Genomic DNA, 11,941 nt, shown 5'->3' on the forward strand with positions numbered 1-11,941 from the left:
CTTTTCATAAGATAAAAAAAGAGATACGTTACGAGTATGATATTGATGATGTTGAGTTTAAGTCTAAAAAATTCTAAAGCAAGATATGATGTCCATGAGGTTAATGATCCTAAGTATGATCCATTGATGTTGTTAATTGTGTACACTCACCTTACCATATTAGTTCCTTCAAGGTGAGATATGATGAATATGATCACTCCATAATGTAATTGGGGGGTCCTCGACCTTATGTCACCCCGATATAGTTATAGATTATCTTTAAGCTTTAATGCATGTTCTATGACAAACATATGACGATGATAAGTTATGATGAGTATATGATGATATGAGTACACCATGCCTAGATGGCCGGGCATGTCACCGCGAAGGCGGGCTGCATACGATTCCTCCATGCCTAGATGGCCGGGAATGTCACCGCTAAAGCGGGTTGCTTATGAGTACACCGTGCCTAGAAGGCCGGACATGACCACCACTAGTAGGCGGCGTATGATGGTCACCCCCACGCGGTTTAATGATGATGATATATGTGACATGTTGATATATGTGATATGTTTAAAATGCATTTACTCTTAAAAGCTAAGCAGGTTTTATCTTCACCTTACATTTCATGATTTATTTATTATGCTCATTTTATTCATGCCTTACATACTCAGTACAATCCTCGTACTGACGCCCATTTGTTCGGACGATGTGTTCATGCCCACAGGTAGACAGAGAGGTGATCCAGATTTGTAGGAGCTATCAGTAGACTTTGAGAGCACTCCATTGTTCTGGAGGTGCCATTGCTTTACTATTTAGTGTACATATATTTTGGGCACGACGGGGTCCTGTCCCGTCCATATGTCTAGTACTCTAGTAGAGGCTCGTAGATTCGTATGTGTGGGTAGTATGGTCTCACGATTTTCTCATTGTATATATACTATTTTGAAAGCCGAAGGGCTTATGTATTTAAAGGGAAATATGTTTCAAAATGAAAATGGTTTTCCTATGGTTAGAAGCATGAGAATACTGAATGAATGAATGCAGGATGAGTAGGATGAGTAGTAGTATGAGTGGTGGTCGGTGGTTAGCCCTGGGTACCCGTCATGGCCCCTAGTCGGGTCGTGACAAAAGTGGTATCAGAGCAGTTCAGTCCTAGGAAGTGTCTACGAGCCGTGTCTAGTAGAGTCTTGTTTATGGTGTGTTGCGCGCCACACTTATAAACAGGAGGCTATAGGGCATTTAGGAAAAATGACCATACTTCTTCTCATGAGATCGTGCGATAGAGAAGTGTTATAAGATTTTCTCCTCCCTAATAGTGTGTTATGAGCCCAGAAGGGCAAGACTACAATAGAAAGGCGAGTAGAAAGGGAGCCACCAACGAATATAGAAGCGGGTGAATCACATAATGAGGCTCCATCTAATACCTCCCCCACTCTGCCTAATCTAGAAGACTAAGAGGGGGCTTCAGCTCCAGCTCCTATGCCTACAGTTCCTCCACCGGCTGCTTCGGGTCACCAAATGACCGAAGCTATTCATTTATTGACACCGTTAGTTGCCGCCCAGGCACAACGTGTCACGACCCAACCCCGTAGGCCGTGACTAGTGCCCGATCTGGGCACCCAAACCCATCTATCGAATGCATTCAAATATATAGAAGAAGCCGACAAGGCTATATTCCAAATTCAGATAATTTCCAGAAAAATTTCGGCAGAGTTTCCTTTGTTTTTCGGACTATCCAGAATAACCCTGTACACAGCAAACACCAACAGAGGCCACACAGGGCTAACAAAGCAATGCACAAACATATGCGGACCGGCCGCCTCGGCGTATGGGATCGCCCAAACAACATATACACATAACCATACAGAAAGACGATAACCCACAGACATGTCCACAGACCTCTAAGCTGACCGACAGAATCATATGACGGGACAGGGCCCCGCCGTACCCAAATAGTCAAATATGCAGAAATGTATACATGGCGAAAGATATATATATATATATATATACAAAAAGTGGACTCCGAATCAATGGGAGTACTCCGAAATAGCAGAAGTGGAGCCTACAGTGGTGGATCACCGGCGTCTGTACCTGCGGGCATGAAACGCAGCCCCCGAAGAAAGGGGGTCAGTACGAAAGATGAACTGAGTATGTAAAGCATGGAGTACAGAAATATAGGCCACAACTGAAAGCGAACAAAATACAAAAGAGAAAAATGCCGAACAGTATATCAAAATGTTTATCAAAATCATATATACATAATGCAAACGAAATCATGCAAAGCTCAGGAACGTGGTCACCACTCCGACGCTGGTGCCACACACAGCATAACACCAGAAGGTTCAAATCTCCGTACATCCCCGAGCACACATATATCAGCATATCATATCACCAGCCATATCACAGCATAACACCAAACGGAACCCGGCCCTATGGCGAGGTCTCGGGAACCGTAACATAGCATACGGCCGAATTTATCATAATGCGCACGAATCATAACCGGCCCGGGAACCGGTGAACGAGGTCATAATAAGGGCACGAGCGGAGTCGTGAGCAAATAATGCAATTTATATATCAAAATAGCCTTTCAAAATTTGATTACTTCGTAAGTCAATTCATTAATCAAAATAGTCGAATAATTAGTTAGTACAGAAGTTCATTTCACCAACATGTTTCCAAAGTGGTACGTATGGCTCAAAACGTAGCTTAGTATATCATAGTAATCAAAACATTATTTCATAGAGGACAATTTCAAAATCGAAGATTCTTCATCGAAACTTATCCAAAAAGAGAGCCTAATAGGACAAATAAGGCATCTCGGGGTTAGCGGGCCCACCTCAGGTCCAATCGAGGTGGCGAACATGAATTACGGACATTTAGGGTCTATGGGATCATTCATAAAGGTTTCGAAGTAATCCGATTGCATTGGCACAAGTTTCGGACGTTTGATTGCTTTCTAGCCAAAGTAGGGTCATTAGGCTTCAATTGAATTGAATGAATAGTAACCATTTTCTAATTCGGATTTCGAGGAGCAGAATTTCTCCCGGGGTTCCGATATCAACCTAACATACTAAGGCATGCCAAAAGAAGGAGTGGGGAGCCTTACATACCTTATAAGCGTCTTATGCTCACCCAAAACTCAGATCCCGTTTCGTCCAGAATCTGCAAATGGTCAAAGTTACCAATTAGAGATTTCAAAACTTAAGAATTCCCTTAACTTCATTTTTGTCTACCGAAATTTCGGCAGCATTTCCCCTATATATATAACATCCCCGAGACTTAGCTCGGCTCACTATACATCAACACAACAGCCCAAACATCACAAACAACATAAACCACAACTAAAGCACTCTAACTTCAATATTCTTCCTTTCTATATAAGTTGACAATTTTCATTCAAACTTCACAATACCAAACTAATATCAACATTATCATATTTATTTACTCATTGAAGATTATTCAAACACAATCCAATAATGTCCCAAGCGATTTATATGGATTTAAGCAATCCGCCGCTTTCCATATTCTACCCGAAACGTCAACAACTACGACGAACATACTAACTCGCATTGTTTCATTCCAAATTCATTAATAACAACATGAATTCTTATTCTAGAACCTTACTCCCATACTTACACAAAATCATATAAAATTCACATAATTTCTCATAATTACATACAAGGAATTTCAATGCCAATTCAATTCATTAAACCTTCATTTGCATCACAAGAGGTCACCATAATACAACTAATCAATCCAAACAAACTTGAATCCACTTCTCCTCCTCCCTATATGGTACACGGCCAAACACCTTCCACCCACACACACACGGCCATGCACAACACAACACAATCCCATATTCTTCATCCAATTCTAATCACTATAACATATATATCCATTTCATAACATAAAAACATAGAAATCTTACCTTTTTATTGAAATTCCGACTTGCCGCAAATGTGGTTCTTTCGCTTAACTAATTGTATCACGTCGGAGAGCGTCTTGCATACTCTATGAATACAAGAAGAATAAGATTTTTAGATTAGAATCAAAGCTTGCAATTTTTTTTTTCTTTTCCTATAGGGTTCGGCCGAGAGGGGCTTTTTGAGCTCTTCAATTTTTTTTTTTTTTTTGATTTGTTCTTCTTGAACATTCTAAGGATTAGCATGAATATATAGTATGCTTCCTTGATTTAATGATCACATGCAAAGCACATGATCTATTTGTTGGGTTTGGGCCATGGTTTGGCCGGCCACCCCTTGGCTTTGGGCTTCAATTTTTGCATTAATTTGTTGAGCCCAATTAGTTGAAATCTCGTTTTGTAATTTCCGAAACTAATTTCCGAAATTCCAAATTTGCCCTTGGCCTTCCTCCACATTTCCACACCAATATTTTTCATAAACAACATAGGCATATTAACAAAAATCAAAATATTGCCTTACAACATACAAGTCACAATTATTTCTAAATTTCCAATTATGCGAAAACACGGGACATAACATTCTCCCCCCCCCCCCTTTAGAACATTCGTCCCCGAATGTTAAATTAATCTTATAAAGTCTTATGATCATGGCGGGGGAGTCCTTTTTAATAAAGGCATACGTAATTCATTTTGTCATCCAACACAACAAACTGAAAAGTTTAGATTACCTGTGGACGTCGGGAACAAGTGGGGGTATTTCTTCTTCATCTTGTCCTCCGCCTCCCAAGTCATCTCCTCCCGGTAATTGTTGCGCCACAGGACTTTAACGGAAGGCACTTCTTTAGTGCGTAGTCTCCTCACCTGTCGATCCAGAATAGTTATAGGCTGCTCGTCATAAGACAAATGCTTCGTTACCTGGATGTCATCCACCGGGAATATCCTGGAAGGTTCACCAATACATTTCCGCAGCATAGACACATGAAACACTAGGTGTACGGCCTCCAAGTCGGATGGTAAGTCTAGCTCGTAGGCGACATCGCCTATCATTCGAACAATCTGATACGGCCCAATGTACCGCGGGCTCAACTTACCTTTCTTACCGAATCTCATAACACCCTTCATGGGCGACACCTTCAGAAATACCCAGTCGCCAATCTGGAACTCTAACGGTCGACGTCGTCTGTCTGCATAAGCTTTCTGTCGACTCTGAGCAGCCAATAATCGCTCCCGAATAAGCTTTACCTTATCTACTGCTTCCTAGATCACATCTGGCCCAATTAGCTTAGTTTCGCCCACGTCAAACCAACCAATAGGAGATCTGCATTTTCTACCATAAAGGGCTTCATACGGTGCCATCTGAATGCTGGAGTGATAACTGTTATTATAAGCAAATTCAATAAGCGGCAAATGATCATCCCAGCTGCCTCTGAAATCAATAACGCAGGCCCGCAACATATCTTCCAGCGTCTGAATAGTGCGCTCGGCCTGCCCATCGAACTGAGGGTGAAAAGTTGTGCTGAGGCTCACCTGAGTCCCTAATCCCTCCTGAAATAACCTCCAGAAATTTGCTGTGAACTGGGCACCTCGGTCAGTAATAATAGATACAGGGAGAAGTCTAACTATCTCTCTGATATACAATCTAGCATAGTCCTCAGCCGAATAAGTAGTCCGGACCGGAAGAAAATGGGCTGATTTCGTCAATCGGTCAACAATAACCCAAATGGAATCGTACCTGCGTGGAGTGCGCGGCAACCCAACAACGAAGTCCGTATTAATCATCTCCCATTTCCATGCTGGAATTTCCATCTCCTGTAGTAATCCACCGGGCTTCTGATGTTCAATCTTAACTTGCTGGCAATTCGGGCACTGACTAACAAACTCGGCAATATCTTTCTTCATACCGTCCCACCAATACAAATACCTGAGATCATGATACATTTTAGTGGAACCAGGATGAACAGAATACCGTGCATTATGCGCCTCGCCCATAATCTGTCGCCGTAGGCCTGCAACATCTGGTACACAGAATCTGCCTTCATATAATAATACCCCTTCAGGCGAGATTTCAAACGGAGTCTTTGCTTTATTAAGGGCCACATCTCTGTACTGAATCAGAACTGGATCCTCGAACTGACGCTGCTTTACCTGCTGCATAATAGATGATTCAACAACTGCACGAATAGAAATCCCAGAATCTCCAGAATTTGCCAAACGAACTCCAAGGCTGGCCAACTGATGAATATCACGAACCAAATCTCTCTTACCAGATGGCACATCACCAAGCTGCCCATAGACTTGCGGCTGAGTGCATCCGCTACCACATTGGCTTTCCCAGGATGGTACAGAATATCAACGTCATAATCCTTCAGTAACTCAAGCCATCTTCTCTGCCGCAAATTTAATTCCTTCTTCTTAAAAATATACTGGAGACTCTTATGGTCCGTATAAATATCAACATGGACCCCATATAAATAATGCCGCCAAATCTTCAAAGCATGAATCACCGCGGCCAACTCAAGATCATGAGTGGGATAATTCTTCTCGTGCGGTCTGAGCTGCCGGGAAGCATAGGCTATGACGTGACCATGCTACATCAACACACAACCTATCCCAATACCAGAGGCGTCACAATAAACAACATACCCATCTGATCCCTCTGGAAGAGTCAAAACTGGTGCTGAAACTAACTTTTCTTTCAACATCTGGAAGCTGCGCTCGCAGGCATCGGTCCACAGAAATTTCGCTGCTTTCTGAGTAAGCTTCGTCAGTGGTGCTGCAATAGAAGAAAAATTCTCCACGAACCTGCGATAATACCCGGCTAATCCCATAAAACTGCGCACCTCTGTCGGTGTAGTAGGCCTGGGCCAATTCTGTACAGCCTCAATCTTCTGCGTATCAACCCGAATACCATCTGCGCCGATAATATAGCCCAAGAATGCCACAGAGGTTATCCAGAATTCACATTTGGAGAACTTAGCATACAATTTCTGTTGACGGAGAATACCAAGTACCGTCCTCAAATGATCTGAATGCTCCTCGGCTGATCGCGAGTAAATCAGAATATCGTCAATGAACACAATAACAAACATATCCAAGAAAGGCCGAAATACCCGATTCATGAGATTCATAAATACCGCTGGAGCGTTAGTCAGCCCGAAAGACATAACTCTGAATTCATAATGCCCGTACCGGGTCCTAAAAGCAGTCTTCGGGATATCTGATTCTCGCACTCGCACCTGATGATAACCTGAGCGCAGATCTACCTTCGAAAAATATTTAGCACCCTACAACTGATCAAACAAATCATCAATCCGGGGGAGGGGATATCTATTCTTTATAGTCACCTGATTCAGTTGCCGATAGTCAATACACATCCGCAGTGACCCATCTTTCTTTCTCACAAATAATACCGGCGCTCCCCAGGGTGATGTGCTGGGTCTAATAAAGCCTTTATCTAACAAATCTTTCAGCTGCTCCTTCAACTCCTTCAATTCAGCCGGTGCCATTCTGTACGGAAGAATAGATATAGGCTGCGTATCTGGCATCAACTCTATAGTAAAATCTATCTCCCGCTCGGGCGGAAGACCCGGAAACTCATCAGGAAATACATCTGGGAATTCATTTACGACCGGAACAGACTGGATAGTAGGTGTCTCAGCTGCAGTATCGAGCACACGAACCAAATGATAGATATAACCTTTCTGGATCATCTTCTTAGCCTTGAGGTACGAAATAAACTTACCCCTCGGCGATGATGTAGACCCGAACCAGTCTATAACTGGTTCCCCTGGAAACTGAAAAAGGACTACCTTTTTCTGGCAGTCGACATTAGCATAACAGGAAGCTAACCAGTCCATACCCATAATGACATTGAATTCCAGCATATCTAATTCTATCAAATCAGCTTTAGTGCAGCAATCACATATAGTCACAGAACAATCCCTATATACCTGCCTTGCAATAATACAATCCCCGACTGGTTTAGCGACCTCAAATGGCTCTATAGGCTCAGACACTATCCCAATTTTACTAGCAACGAGCGGGGAAATATATGATAATGTAGAGCCAGGGTCAATCAGTGCATATACAGATTTGGAGAAAACCAGTAATGTACCTGTGACGACGTTCGGCGAAGCCTCCTGGTCCTGGCGGCTGGCCAATGCGTATATACGGTTCAAGGGACCGCTAGAACCTGAAGCACTGCCACGACCTCGACCGCGTCCCGCCGGTGCAGGCATACCTCGCCCCGCAGGGCGTGCAACTGATGGAGCAGATGATGAACCAGCGGCTGTTCCCGTCGGCTGAGCTACACTACCAGAACCGCTCGCCAACGGACAATCTCGCATAAAATGGCCCTGACCACCGCACGAAAAACAAGCTCCAGTAGCTCGATAGCACTCCCCAGGATGAGACTTCCCGCAATGAGAACAACGAGGCCTGGGTGGTCTGGCCTGGCTGGGGCCTCTAGATACCTGTGAACCTGCCGCCCTAGAGCTCTGACCAGCCCTAGACGGTCCTGCACTATCAAATCTCCTGCCGCCTGACTGAGTACTCCGACCGGACGGAGGAAGCCGTCTGCCTGCCTGCTGCTGCTGAGGTTGTCCGCCTCGAGAATCTCCAGAATATCCCGCGGACCTAGCCCTCTTGGGCGGCCGCCTGTCCCGATCTCTGCTAGAATAATCAGAACTGTGACGGTCCTCCATACCCAGCGCGTAAGCCTGAAGTCGGGCAATATCCATATCTGTCTGCAATGACACTGCCATACAGCCGTCGATCAAATAACGATCCAACCCCATAACATATCTGTGCATCCGATCGGACATATCTGCTACTACGACAGGTGCATACCGGGCCAGGGAATCAAACTCCAGATTATACTCACGAACGCTCCGATCCCTCTGCTGCAGATGTAAAAATCGATCAGCCCGCGCCCGTCGCAACTCTGGGGGCAGAAAGTGGCGGGTGAAAGCAGGCACGAACTCGTCCCAAGTAGCTGGGGGAGCACCCTCACCCCTGGATAGCTCCCAGGACTCATACCAGTGGGCAGCAACATCCCGTAGACTATGCGAAGCCAGCTCAACAGACTCAGTCTCTGAAGCCCTGACCAAGTCTAGTGAGCGCCGCATCCCCCGAATAAAGTCATGGGGGTCCTCATCGAGCTTAGACCCGAAAAAATCCGGAGGGCCGCATGATAGGAACTATCGAACCCGCAGGCTGTCACGCCTGTCGTCATCATCATCGTCCCTCCGCCCGCGTCTGCGAGCCTGCCCTGCTACCAATGTGGTCAACAACTGTACAGCCTCCCTCAAGGTCCTGTCCTCCGCCCCTGGCTGCGGAGCTGGTGTCTCAGGAGCGGGTACTCGGGCCTCTGGAGCTGCTGATGGACCTGCTCCAGACTGTATCAATGATGGTGTAGCGGACCCCTCTGAGTGGGGCACGACCTCAGGCAAATCATAAACACGAGCCCGGGTAGCTCGTTGTGCCTGACTAGTGCCTGCCATCCCTGCCTTGCCCTTCTGGGCCGCCGTTGCCTTCTTCGGAGGCATCACTGCAAACACAATAACAGGTTAGATCAGAATCGTCCTAATAGCACAGCTCTATCGCACGACCTAAGATTCCAAAGAAAAGTAACACCCTAAATGCCCTGTAGCCTCCTATTTATAGATGTGGTGCACAACACACCGATAAAAAAAACTCTACGAGACACGGCCTGTAGACATTCCGAGGACAAACTGCTTTGATACCACTTTTGTCACGACCCAACCCCGTAGGCCGTGACTAGTGCCCGATCTGGGCACCCAAACCCATCTATCGAATGCATTCAAATATATAGCAGAAGCCGACAAGGCTATATTCCAAATTCAGATAATTTCCAGAAAAATTTCGGCAGAGTTTCCTTTGTTTTTCGGACTATCCAGAATAACCCTGTACACAGCAAACACCAACAGAGGCCACACAGGGCTAACAAAGCAATGCACAAACATATGCGGACCGGCCGCCTCGGCGTATGGGATCGCCCAAACAACATATACACATAACCATACAGAAAGACGATAACCCACAGACATGTCCACAGACCTCTAAGCTGACCGACAGAATCATATGACGGGACAGGGCCCCACTGTACCCAAATAGTCAAATATGCAGAAATGTATACATGGCGAAAGATATATATATATATATATACCAAAAGTGGACTCCGAATCAATGGGAGTACTCCGAAATAGCAGAAGTGGAGCCTACAGTGGTGGATCACCGGCGTCTGTACCTGCGGGCATGAAATGCAGCCCCCGAAGAAAGGGGGTCAGTACGAAAGATGTACTGAGTATGTAAAGCATGGAGTACAGAAATATAGGCCACAACTGAAAGCGAACAGAATACAAAAGAGAGAAATGCCGAACAGTATATCAAAATGTTTATCAAAATCATATATACATAATGCAAACGAAATCATGCAAATCTCAGGAACGTGATCACCACTCCGACGCTGGTGCCACACACAGCATAACACCAGAAGGTTCAAATCTCCGTACATCCCCGAGCACACACATATCAGCATATCATATCACCAGCCATATCACAGCATAACACCAAACGGAACCCGACCCTATGGCGAGGTCTCGGGAACCGTAACACAGCATACGGCCGAATTGATCATAATGCGCACGAATCATAACCGGCCCGGGAACCGGTGAACGAGGTCATAATAAGGGCACGAGCGGAGTCGTGAGCAAATAATGCAATTTATATATCAAAATAGCCTTTCAAAATTTGATTACTTCGTAAGTCAATTCATTAATCAAAATAGTCGAATAATTAGTTAGTACAGAAGTTCATTTCACCAACATGTTTCCAAAGTGGTACGTATGGTTCAAAACGTAGCTTAGTATATCATAGTAATCAAAACATTATTTCATAGAGGACAATTTCAAAATCGAAGATTCTTTATCGAAACTTATCCAAAAAGAGAGCCTAATAGGACAAATAAGGCATCTCGGGGTTAGCTGTTATATCCCATATTTTCATATATTGGGACGTTTTAAACTAAACGTGACAAGATAAAGACAAGACTATTTTAAGATACGGAGTAGAGATTTTAACTTCCGGTTTCGTTTCAAGTCATAATTCAACTACAATTTCGTTTGGCATTGATATATTAATGAAAAGTGGGATTAAACTAACCATTAGTGGGATTGGGAACCAAAAAAAAATCTGCCCATATTGTTTTCCATGTGTAGCCTAGATTAGTGCCATGGTCAAAGGTTATTGACCCAAGATTAGTGTGGTACACATGTCCAAGTCTTGTAGGGAATACACATAATGAAAAATCAGATTTACTCCACAACTCACTACACCATTTCAACACTTACAAGTTAAGAACACATAGAGAGAGAAAAGGAAACTCTTGACCTAGAGTTAGTCGAAAGTGAGGTCCAAATTTGTTCCAAAAAAATCAGTTTTCTTCCTCAAATCAACTCCTCATTTAGTGTACAAGAATATGTAGTAGTTGTTGAAACGAAACCAAGAAGTGAAGCACCTCAATAGTGTTGAAAATTCGTCCAAAGTGAAGAACAAGATTGTAAGGTAAGAATGCTTATTGTTCTTGTGTTTCATGACGATTTGAATGTATAGTTCATGCATGATTGTTGTTGGATTGTTGTTGTAGTTGAAGTAGAGAGTTAGCCATGAGTATTGGTGAAGTCATGGTTGATTTCGTTTTGCTTGTATTGTTGATGAATTGAATATGTATCAACATAAGTAAATGAACAAAGGTTGTAGAAGTTTGTTTGTGATGTGGCATGTTGGATATTGGACTGTTTTTCTAAAAATTAAAGTGAGCCATGGGTTGAAGACTCTAATGAAATCAAGTCTAATCTTCTTGTACATGTATTGGAAATGGATTCAATGTGTTGTAGTTTGGATAAAAGGATGAAAATCATGAAGTTGTTGGACTAGTGTTAAAGCCGTGTAAAGGGACTGTTTTAGGGGAGATTATGGACTGTTTTGTGCCACATTTTGATTGTTGTTGTTATGGAC

The sequence above is a fragment of the Lycium barbarum genome, chromosome 11 (genome assembly GCF_019175385.1).
Source record: "Lycium barbarum isolate Lr01 chromosome 11, ASM1917538v2, whole genome shotgun sequence".
Lineage (NCBI taxonomy): Eukaryota > Viridiplantae > Streptophyta > Magnoliopsida > Solanales > Solanaceae > Lycium > Lycium barbarum.